Genomic DNA, 12789 nt, shown 5'->3' with positions numbered 1-12789 from the left:
CTACGCTTTCCTTCCCTTGGAATCCAGTTTGTTACCCTAAGCGACCATCTGTTATCCTCTCTTCGCACTACATGTCCTGCCCATGCCCATTTCTTCTTCCTAATTTCCACTAGAATGTCGGTAACGAGTTATTTCTCTGATCCACTCTGCACGCTTCGTATGTCTTAATGTTACCTCTACTATTTTTCGTTCTATAGCCCTCTGGGTTGTTCTCAACTTAAATAGAACTCTCTTGGTTACCCTCCACGTTTCAGCCCCATAGGTGAGTACAGGTAAGATTCAACTATTGTATACTTTCCTCTTGAGCGATATCGGTAAGCTGCTAGTCATAATCTGCGAGTGCTTGCCAAATGCATTCCATCCCAATCATATTCTTCTTGTTATTTTCTTTTCACGGTCCGGATCTGCAGTTATAACCTGTCCTAAGTAGACATAATAGCCTACTACCAGTGCTTCGCTACCTAGCGTAAACTGCTGTTCCTTCCCGAGGCTGTTGAACATTACCTTAGTCTTTTGCATATTGATTTTCAAGCCTACCTTTCTACTTTTCCTGTCTAGGTCATCAATCAATATTTGCAGTTCATCCCCCGAATTACTTAGCAAGGCAATGTCATCAGCAAATCGCAGATTACTAAGGTATTTTTCATCTACCCTTATCCCCAACTGGTCTCATTCCAAGTCTCTGAGTACTTCCTCTAAGCAAGCTGTGAATAGCACTGGGGAGATTGTGTCTCCTTGCCTAACACATTTCTTTATCGGAATTTTGTTACTTTCTTTATGCAGAACTATGGTTGCTGTGCAGCCACTGTATATATCTTCCAGCACTTTCACGTACGGCTCGTCTGCCTCCTGTTTTCGTAATGCCTGCATCACCGCCAAGGCTTCAACTCAGTCAAATGCTTTTTCGTAATCAATGAATGCTATGTATAAGGGCTGGTTATACTCTGAGCATTTTTCTATCACCTGGTTTATGGTATGAATATGATCGATAGTAGAGTACCGTTTTTTGAAAACTGCTTGATCCTTTGCTTGATTGCAGTCTGATGTTGTCCTGATTCTATTAGCAATTGCCTTAGTAATTACCCTTTACATAACAGACAGTAAGCTGATTGGCCTGTAATTTTTAAGGCCCTTAAAGTCCCCTTTTTTATGAAAGAGGATACTGTTTGCATTCTTCCATGGTTTCGGTACCGTCGATGACACCAAGCCCTGTGTGTACAGGGTGGCCAGTTTTTCTAGAACGATATCCCCCCGTCCTTCAACAAACCTGTAGTTACCTGATCCTATCCAGCTGATTTCCCCTTTTTCGTAGTTTCTAATGCTTTCTTGACCTCGTCCTTCGTCACTGGTGGAACGTCTGACTGTTTTCCCCTACCGCCAATCTCATTACGGTCATGACTACTTAGGTTACTGCAGAGATCTGTATAGAACACCTCGGCTACTTTGACTATCTTGTCCATATTCGTGATGACGTTGCCCGCCTGGTCCCTTATCGCATTCATCTGGTTTTTTGCCCATGCCCAATTTCTTCTTTACCACTTTAAGGCTTCCCTCGTTCTTTACAGCATGTTGAATTTTCTCCATGTTATACTTCCTTATATCGGCCACCTTGCACTTATTAACTTTGATATCTCGTCCAATTCTACCTGGTCTGTTGGATTGGAAGCTTTATACTCCGGCGTTTCTTAATCAAATATTTCGTCTCTTTAGACAGCTTATCGGTATCCACTCTAACTATCCTACCACTTACTTCTATAGCGCACTCAGTAATGATATCTATGAAATTATTGTTCATTGCTTCTAGGGTAATGTCGTCATCCTCGGTTAGATTGGATATCTATTCTGTAGCGAGATCCAGAACTCTTCTGCCCTCCCCCTCACCGCTAATATGTTGATGAGTTTTTTTCTTACTAATCTGTTGCGTTCTTTCTTCAGATTTAAGCTTATTCGGGACCTCACCATTCTGTGGTCACTGCATCGCACGTTCCCGATTACTTCTACATCTTGCACAATGGCGGGGGTTGAACACAGTATGAAGTCCATTTCATTGTTAGTCTCCCCGTATTACGTTTCCATGTCCATTTCCGGTTCTTACGTTTGCTGAAGGAGGTATTCATGATTCTTAAGTTATTGTGCTCTGCAAACTCAACTAGTAACTCCCCCTGCTATTTCTAGAACCAAAGCCATAGTCACCTACTGTGTGGTCTCCTGCCTGCTTTTTCCCTACCTTGGTATTGAAGTCGCCTATTTGTACAGTATACTGCGTCTTTACCTTTCGCATTGCCGATTTTATATCTTCGTAGAAGCTTTCAGCTGCCTGGTCATCATACTACATGTAGGTGCATAAGCCTGTACGACCTTCAGTTTATACCGCTTATTAAGCCTAAATACGATGCCTGCCACCATCGTATTAATGCTAAAGAATTATTCTATATTACATGCTATATGCCTACTGACAAGGAAACCTACTCCTAGTTGCCTCTCCGGTAAACCTCGATAACACTGTACATTCCCATCCTTCTGTACAGTATATGCTTCACTCGGCCTCCTTGCCTCATTAACTCCTATGACATCCTATTTCTTACCTTCTAGTTCCTCTAACAGCACTGCTAAACTAGTTTCACTAGCTGGGGTTCTAGCGTTAAGCGTTGCCAGGGTCAGTTTCTAATGGCGGCTTGTCCAGCGGAGCTAGGAATTCTTAGCACCCCCTGCTGCGTCACAGGTCTGACCGCCGCCGTAGTCAGTTGTTCCGCAGCCGCTAGTGACTGAGGGCCGTTGTTTTATAGAACTAATGATGAGAGATTACGGCCAAATACTGCACCAGGGTGGCTAATTCCTGTTCTAGTGAGGGAGTGCGTTGGCGGGGTTGTTCACCGGCATCAGATCGCACCCCAAAACCAGTTTATGCAATTCCATCGACACGCGGATCTTTTTTTTTTTTTAATCCGATGGAGAATTGCGCTGCACCGGGATTTGAACCGCGGTCCTCTTGCATGCGAGGCGTATGTTCTACCGTTGCGACACAGCGGCACCTTCCGCCTTTGGATTCGTGTAAGTGAATCAATGTTTTCTTTACTCTGGGAGACCTCAACTTGATTGAAATGGCTCTCGCATAAATGTGTTTGCCGCAGTAAGGCAGGCGATCCTCTCTGACTGCCGACATCACTCTGGGCACTCTTAAAATTATCACTCCTATCAAAAAATTTCTGCGATGCCTCGAATTGTGCTTTCCCCGTTGATGCCTTTGGGGTTGACTCGAATAAAGGAAAATTGGACATCGGCGTGAAAACGGTGGCAAAATTACGACTTGCCTCTCTAAGTTCAATGACGGAGTCGGGGGTTAAGGCGAAAGATGGTTCAGCAAAAATTTCCGGTAAAGCTGCATTTCTAGACGAAGCAGCTGCTGCAGGGAGCTCATCTGCTGAATTCGTAAAACGACGGCTGTCGGCAGCGGGAGTAGGTGCCTCAAGACCCTCGATGTGGCGGCTGAGGAGCTTCATTGCCCGTGTGGCAGTCGCCTCGTACTCTTGTACAGCTTTGACGTCTTCTGCACTATCGTTGACTTTGAAGGTATACATTTTCTCATTCAGCACGCGCAGATCATCGTTGCAGGTTTTTGGTCAGTCGTGAATGAGCTTTAATTCCAGTATTGTCCGCTCGTTCAATTTTAGTAGATCATAGACTGTAGCCTACGATTTAATAAAGCCCACAGAGAACAAGGTTCGTGCTCTGACCTACAGTGCTTAAGATTTAATCGATGCAGCCTGGTTCATTATATCGTACTTGACTCGATGATTAAGCAAGCAAAATACAGCACTGTCAGAGTACAGCCCGGCGTGTTGCCGTAGACTGAGGGGACATCAACTCTGGCTAGACAACCAGGCACAAGTATTCCCTAAAAACGAGATTATGCCGACACTGTGCAGGAAACCTCGCCGCACAGGAAAGCTGACTGCTCACGTGTAGAATGGTGAGTGGATTGATTTTGCCGAGCTCACAGCAAGGCGGATGCTTGGTGCGGCAGATAATCTGGTATTGCACTGTGAAATGACTAAATGATTTCCTGTAACTGAGAGCACTATAGGGAATTTCTGATGTGTATGATGTTTATAAATGGTAAATTAGTACTATAATTGTTTTATTTTTCAACGACAATAGATTTCACCATGTAACAGAACAAAATTTCACCATGTAACAGACAAAATTTAGGACTATCAGCGATTATTTTTCAATAACGTTAAAGAGCAAGCTACGAATCAGTAGCTGCGAATACATCGTAAAAACTGCGCTTGGTCGCTGTCATGGTCTGATAAGGAATTTTGAAAGCTGAAAATTTCTTCATCATTGTAATTATTGTTCAGCAGTGACTTAGGGCGGTTTTGTCGTTTACTTAGGTGCCGGATATAAAACTACCCTTAAAGAAATGAAGTTCATTTTATTATGGAGACTATATGTATGTAAGTTTATTCCCTGACTAAATACCGATGGTTAAGCACGTAGGAAGCTATTTTACTCCTCTGGTCACAAACAACCAGTTTGCTCGAAAGACAGCACAGACGAAATGGGGTTCTAATGAACCTAATGTTCAACCAGTGTACATATATCTATGTGTATTATGTAATATTTAGTGAAACAGGTGCTGTGAAGATTTGTTTCTCAAACGTTCAAGCATTTCTCTAAAGCATAATGTGCTCATTAGCACTGTTACGGGTGCGCAGAATCCTTCTACACAACAAAAATCGAAGAAATTAAATTCATATATGGGTTTAACGTGCGACATCGGCTATATGACGGATTGTGTAGGGGAGGGCCTCGTTGTCGTTGGCCACGTGGGATTGCTTACCTTGCAGTCAAATTCCACAGCCAAGGAGCACCTTTCGAAATGGCCGTGATCAAACCACTGTGCGAGGCTAGGAAATTCGGAAAGAGCAAATAACATCCCCCGTTAGGCCGGTGTTTCAAATAAAAACACGAGCCTTGAACTGCAGGGACATGTCTCTAGATAACTAAGCTGGGGAGAAAAATAGCTATCGGTTCTTGCCTGCTCTCTCTGCTGGTTGCACTTCGAGCCGCTTTTCTTAGGCGCCATGGCAGAAATGCGGAAGAGAGGCGCTGATAGGTTTTTGATGAAATTAACATTGATGGGTGATCTTACGTCATGATGTACCAATTTGCGTTAAATGTCTTGGTTTGCCATCACAATTTTTTCTTTATATATGTGCACCGCTTCCTATAATTCTTTTATTTTTACTGATAAGAGGGTTTTCTGTACGCGGTTCTGTCGGATCCTTGTTGGGGGCGTCTGTAGGATGTAAATATGCGGAGAGGAGGAGAGAGGGGGGGGGGCGTTATTTATTAACCATTTTTTATCTTTTACGGCGCATGATTGACCCCTGATGGGTGAAGGGTTATGGAAAGTACATGCAGTCGGAGGTTCCCACGATGTCGGAGACTGGTAGGGAGGAGGGAGGCAGGGTGTTCTATCTCGTAAGGTTCTTCCAGACAATAAAGCCTTCATACACAGACACACAACTTGCAGCAGTTCCGCTGAAACAACTGCGTAGCTGCTGCAGAAGACACATGCCAACAATTCGGTCGCGTCCCTGCAGCGCGAGCTCTAACTTTTGCGCGTGGGTTACGTAAGCCCTTTTTGAAATGTTTGGAGCCCAAGGCGTCTGTTTCTTAGCCACACTGTGTGGACAGTATACTGCATCCTCACTCATGTGAATCTACTGAAGTTACATGCCATCGGTCTTGCTTTGTCCACCAGGTGGGACTTCCATGAATGCTCTTGGAGCCACACTAATGGCCCCTATTACATCACCATGACCAAAGTGGCTGCGAATGAGGCTTCTCATCAACTACACGTGTTGAGCTTTGCAGCGTGCGTGTGTGTGTGTGGGGGGGGGGGGGGGGGAGGGTGCGAGAAAACTGCCTGAAAGCAGTCCATGTGACCTGGGGCTTTTGGGTGCTTTTTCTGCCCTCCCTTCTCCCCTGTAAGTGCTCTAGCTTTTCTGATCTCCCTGTCTTATCAACGTTATTCTCTTTTTTCAAGACAAGATTCAAACAGCTATAATCACGAGTTTTTTACTGTGCCTTTTGGTTTGGTTTTATCGGGTTGAAAGTCCCATAACGACTCAGGAGATGAGAAACGCCGCAGTGGAGGGTTCCGGAATTTTGGATCACCTGTTTTTTTTTTTTTTAAACGTGTACTGACGTCGCAAAGCACACGGGCGTCTTGCTTTTCACCTTCATTCAAAAATGGCCGCCGCGGCTGGGTTTCGATCCCGCACCCTCGAGCACAATAGTCTAGCGCCCTAATCACTGCACCACGGCGAAGGGTATACTGAAATTGGTTCATTTAAAGTCATTCTTTATACACGCTTTCCTGGAGGCGCATGGGCGGGCGTTTGGGAGGCTGGTTTGTTGGAGCTGACTGCCATAAAGCTCGAGTGCTTTTCCACTTAATGGCCTGTCTTCCGGATGACATAACATGATGCTGCAAAGGATTTACCCTGCGTCAATGGAGCAGCAGGTTTTCATCATCATCATCATCATCATCATCATCATCATCATCATCATCATCATCATCAGCAGCAGCAGCAGCAGCAGCAGCAGCAGCAGCAGCAGCAGCAGCAGCAGCAGCAGCAGCAGCAGCAGCAGCAGCAGCAGCAGCAGCAGCAGCAGCAGCAGCAGCAGCAGCAGCAGCAGCAGCAGCAGCAGCAGCAGCAGCAGCAGCAGCAGCAGCAGCAGCAGCAGCAGCAGCAGCAGCAGCAGCAGCAGCAGCAGCAGCAGCAGCAGCAGCAGCAGCAGCAGCAGCAGCAGCAGCAGCAGCAGCAGCAGCAGCAGCAGCAGCAGCAGCAGCAGCAGCAGCAGCAGCAGCAGCAGCAGCAGCAGCAGCAGCAGCAGCAGCAGCAGCAGCAGCAGCAGCAGCAGCAGCAGCAGCAGCAGCAGCAGCAGCAGCAGCAGCAGCAGCAGCAGCAGCAGCAGCAGCAGCAGCAGCAGCAGCAGCAGCAGCAGCAGCAGCAGCAGCAGCAGCAGCAGCAGCAGCAGCAGCAGCAGCAGCAGCAGCAGCAGCAGCAGCAGCAGCAGCAGCAGCAGCAGCAGCAGCAGCAGCAGCAGCAGCAGCAGCAGCAGCAGCAGCAGCAGCAGCAGCAGCAGCAGCAGCAGCAGCAGCAGCAGCAGCAGCAGCAGCAGCAGCAGCAGCAGCAGCAGCAGCAGCAGCAGCAGCAGCAGCAGCAGCAGCAGCAGCAGCAGCAGCAGCAGCAGCAGCAGCAGCAGCAGCAGCAGCAGCAGCAGCAGCAGCAGCAGCAGCAGCAGCAGCAGCAGCAGCAGCAGCAGCAGCAGCAGCAGCAGCAGCAGCAGCAGCAGCAGCAGCAGCAGCAGCAGCAGCAGCAGCAGCAGCAGCAGCAGCAGCAGCAGCAGCAGCAGCAGCAGCAGCAGCAGCAGCAGCAGCAGCAGCAGCAGCAGCAGCAGCAGCAGCAGCAGCAGCAGCAGCAGCAGCAGCAGCAGCAGCAGCAGCAGCAGCAGCAGCAGCAGCAGCAGCAGCAGCAGCAGCAGCAGCAGCAGCAGCAGCCGCCGCCGCCGCCGCCGCCGCCGCCGCCGCCGCCGCCGCCGCCGCCGCCGCCGCCGCCGCCGCCGCCGCCGCCGCCGCCGCCGCCGCCGCCGCCGCCGCCGCCGCCGCCGCCGCCGCCGCCGCCGCCGCCGCCGCCGCCGCCGCCGCCGCCGCCGCCGCCGCCGCCTGACTATACTCATTGCAGGGCGAAGGCGTCTCCCATATTTCTCCACTTTACCCGGTTCTGTGCTAGCTGCATCCACTTGACCCCTGCGAACTTCTTAACCTCATCCCCCCCCCTTTCTGCCGCCCCCTGCTCGTATTTCTGAAAAGCCTGTATTTCTATCATCCTTGTTACGAGCCATATTCAGCCATGCATACACTTCCAAATGGCACAGAGAGCCCAAAACCCACTTCTCCCGGCACATTCCTTTTCGGAGTGCGCGGCGTCACTTTCTTAGTTTGTGTGGCCTGCTGTGCAGGAACGCAATAAAAAACACAGTTTAGAATGTTTCAAAACATGCACCCTGACCCGTTTTATTGGACAAGTAGCATTACCTCATATGAAGTAAATGAATCTTGCCTAAATTGCGCGGGAAAAATAGACATAGCTACTTCTAGGGAAGAAGTAGCTATGTAATCCCCTTCATGGATCACTGCCTTGTCGTGGCGGAGGGGCTTGCGAAACTCGATGAATTCGTGAGCTCTGCTGTGTAGGGCCACCCAAGATAGACAGGTCACGGCAGAGAGTTCTGACAAAATGTGATCCACTGGAGAAGGTAATGGCAACCCACTCCAGTATTTCCTGCCAAGAAAACCCTATGGCCAGTCACAATACCATTAATGATATGGCGCCGAAGATGAGCCCCCCAGGTTGGAAGGCGTCCAACATGTTACTGGGATGAAAAAAGGGCGACTCCTAGTAGCTCCAGGACGAATGAAGCGGCTGGGCTAAAGCCAAAAGGACGCTCAGTTGTGGATGTGTCGGGAAGCGACCGGAAAGTCCGATGTTGCAAGGAGATGTATCACATAGCAACATGGAATGTAAGATCTATGACGCAAGGTAAACTGGATATCGTCAAGCGAGAAATGGACAGATTGAACATTGATATCTTGGGTATCAGCGAGCTCAAGTGGACCGGAATGGGAGAATGTAACTCCGGCGACCATTATGTCTTTTATTGTGGGCACGAATCGAAGAGAAGGAATGGGGTCGCTCTCATAGCAAACAGAAGAATGGGCAAAGCAGTGCTAGGGTACAACCCCAAAAACGACCGAATGATTTCACTTCGGATCCAAGGTCACCCTTTCAACATAACAGTTATCCAAGTCTATGGACCGACCACTACTGCTGAAGAAGCTGACGTTGAGAGATTTTATGCGGACCTACAATGCCTTTTAGACCGCACCCCATCATCAGACGTCGTTTTTCTCATAGGAGATTGGAATGCTAAGGTAGGGAGTGAAGAAATATCCGGAATTACAGGCAAGTTCGGTCTTGGTGAGCCAAATGAAGCTGGGCAGAGGCTAGTAGAGTTTTGTCAAGAAAACAACCTGACCATAGCGAATACTCATTTGCAACAGCACAAGAGGCGCCTGTACACATGGACTTCACCGGACGGTCTGTACAGGAATCAGATCGATTATATTATTTGCCGGCAGAGATGGAGAAGCGCTACACAAGCAGTAAAAACAAGGCCAGGGCCGATTGTGGCACCGATCATCAGCTTCTTGTTGCCAAGATTAAGCTTCGATTGAGGAAAACGCAGAAAACTAGAAGGCCTTTCAGGTATAATCTGGATCAAGTTCCATTAGAATATCCTGTGGAAGTGAGGAATCGATTTCAAGAATTAGATCTAGAAGGCAAAGAGCCCGAAGAGATGTGGTCTGATGTTCGTGATATAATACAAGAAGTTGCTACTAAGGTAGTTCCAAAGCAAAAGAAATGCAAGAAAGCAAACTGGTTATCTGAAGAGGATTTGCAAATAGCTGAGGAAAGGAGGATGGCAAAAGTTATGGGGGAAAGAGAAAGATACAATGTTCTCAATGCGGATTTTCAGAAAATAGCAAGGAGAGATAAGAATGCCTTCCTGAACATACAGTGCCAAGCAGTTGAGGACGACAGCCAATTAAGGAACACAAGAGCTCTGCAATCAAAGATATCAAAGGAAGCTTATGTGCTAAGCTGGGCATGATAAAGGACAAACAAGGCAAGGACCTCACTGAAGCCGCAGAGATAAAGAAGAGGTGGCAGGAATGCACAGAAGAACTGTACAAGAAGGACCCGAATGTGCAAACCCAACATAAGACGGTTGTGATCACTGATCTCGAGCCGGGCATCCTGAAGAGTGAAGTTGAATGGGCCTTAGCCAGTCTTGCTAAGAAGAAAGCCAGCGGAAGTGATGGCATTCTAGCTGAGTTGCTTCAAAACCTCAACCATGACGCTATTAGCATTCTGCATACATTATGTCAGAAGATTTGGACAGCCCTGCAGTGGCCACAGGATTGTAGGAGGTCAGTTTACATCCCCATTCCAAAGAAAGGCAGTGCCAAAGATTGTTCCAACTATCGCACGATCGCGCTTATTTCGCATGCTAGCAAGGTGATGTTGAAAGTCCTCCAAGGTAGGCTGCAGCAGTATGTGGATCGAGAACTTCCAGACGTGCAAGCTGGGTTTCGCAAGGGCAGAGGCACTAGAGACCAAATTGTCATCCTTCGCTGGATCATCGAAAAAGCAAGAGAGGTCCAGAAACCCATCTACTTCTGCTTTTGATTATGCGAAAGAGTTTGACTGCGTAGATCACAGCAGATTGTGGCAAGCTCTCCAAGAGATGGGAGTTCCAATTCACCTCATCTGTCTCCTCAGGAACCTGTATGAAGGGCAAGAGGCCACAATCAGAACTGGGCATGGCCTTACTGATTGGTTTCCGATTGAGAATGGAGTGAGGCAAGGCTGCATACTGTCTCCCTGCCCATTTAACCTATATGCCGAGTGCATCATGAGGAAGGCCGGTCTGGAAGAGTCTTCAGCTGGAGTGAAGATTACTGGAAAACTTATCAACAACCTTAGATATGCGGATGATACCACTTTAATGGCAGAAAGTGAAGTGGAACTCAAAAGACTTCTGATGCGCGTACAAAAAGAGAGTGAGAAGTTTGGGCTTAAACTGAACATTAAAAAGACAAAGATCATGGCGTCTTGCCCTATCAAGTCCTGAAGCATCAAGGGACAAGAAGTGGATGCTGTGACAGATTTCCTCCTCTTGGGCTCCAAGATTACCTAGGAAGGAGACTGCAGCCACGAAATTAGGAGACGCCTGCTTCTGGGAAAGAGAGCAATGGTTAGCCTTGACCGCCTAGTAAAGAGCAGAGACATTAGTCTGCCAACCAAGATCCGTAGAACTCGTGCTATGGTCTTTCCAGTCGTGAGGTATGGATGCGAGAGTTGGACTGTGAAAAAGGCTGACCGCCGAAGAATTGACGCGTTTGAATTGTGGTTCTGGCGAAGACTCCTGAGGGTTCCTTGGACTGCCAGAAGATCAAATCAGTCGATATTGTCGACCATAAACCCTGACTGCTCATTGGAGGGTCAAATTAAAGCTCAGCTACTTTGGTCATCTGATTAGAAGAGAGGAATCGCTGGAGAAAGATTTGATGTTGGGAAAGGTTGAGGGTCGCCGGAGAAGGGGTAGGCAGCGAACGCGATGGTTAGATGGCATCCTCGAGGCACTGCAGATGAAGTTATGTGATGTTAGGAAGATAGTGAGAGACTGGAAAGCGTGGCGTGACATGGTCCATAGGGTCACGAAGAGTCGAGCACGACTGAACGACTGAACAGAACATAAGACACTAAAGGCTTATCACACACAAGCGATTGAGTGAACGCACTCAGGAGGAAGTGGCGATGCAATGAAAATTTTAATCTTGCAGAAGTTTACTCTCAGTGAAAAAGCTATAACTCTCGTTTGTCCGGTGGTCGTTTTGTAAGGGTTTCGAATATCCCAATCGTACCTATACAGTTGCGTGCACCCCGAGCGACATAGGCATACTATTTATATTCATTTTTTTATAAACGTGGCCACCGATTCCTGTATTGAGTGTATTTCACTTGGTTCTGCTGGCATTTCGGGTAGAAAATTTTTGTCCCATTGAAAAATAAAGCATCATTCAAAGTTGGCATACAGCTTTTACATGTGGCGAGAAGGGGGCAGGAATTGAAGAAGATTGCAGAGAATGAGACGTGATGGTGAGTGGCTTTACCGTAACTACGGGAGATTAGGAAATGAGGTTTTGAAGCTGTGCAGGGCACACCAGGCAAATTTCAATCTGAAATTAACTAATATTTAATTTCAGTATATCATTAAAATATTAACCCTAATCACGTAACATATTTTTCGGCTGTGTTTTGTGCATTGTTTGTCAGACAGCGCACATTTGATGAATATGATCTTGATCTAATTGTTTATGTTTTTAGTTTAGGGTCTTCCAGTCGGCTAAGGTCAAGAAAGCACACGTCTGCGGAAGAAGCCTGGCATCAATGGTTTCCGCTTTACGATGATAGTTACTTGTTTCAGATGTCAATCACCAGTAATAGTAGGCGACCTTTCACAAAGTATAGTTTACTGCAACGTCTTCACAATATGTCAGGAGTGTTTCCGAACGCTAGGTAAATGAAGGGGTAAATAATGTATGCAATCTATGACTACGTGACATCCTCTGTTTATTGACATGTGCGCCTCCCTTTTTCTTTTTGTCAAATAATGAACTTGATTTACTTTGAATGCAGAGTGTGCGGTTGTGAAATCTATGTCTTGGTCGTCAGTGCACATTTACCTTGTGCAGATGCTATATGCGAAAAGCCTGCGGTGGACCTTGCGGTAACGAATTATGCAAGGGTGGCTGCCAGAAGCCTGCTATCGAGGGCCTACCAGCGAATCCTTGTGATGGGTCAGCTCGCTGCACAGAGCCACGCATCCATGGCTCGCACCCCCTTCCTACAATCTGAACTGTGTGCTGTCTCTGCCACCCTTGGGCCTGCAAAGAGCCCCCACGATCATTCCAACCACCTTCTGAAAGCCTGCCTTGTTCGTCCAAAGCTTTGTCTTGACTTGCCGCGTGTTCTCGTGACACTTGAAATAAAATAAAGTTTGTTTCTTCAATCATTTGGTTCCCTTTTTTGCATGCGAACCCCGGAACACACAATACAGCCTGCGATGGCACGATAGTATCTTTTG

The sequence above is a fragment of the Amblyomma maculatum genome, chromosome 10 (assembly GCF_055883805.1).
Source record: "Amblyomma maculatum isolate TAMU_Amacu chromosome 10, ASM5588380v1, whole genome shotgun sequence".
Lineage (NCBI taxonomy): Eukaryota > Metazoa > Arthropoda > Arachnida > Ixodida > Ixodidae > Amblyomma > Amblyomma maculatum.
Note: the sequence above shows the minus strand (reverse complement) of the source record.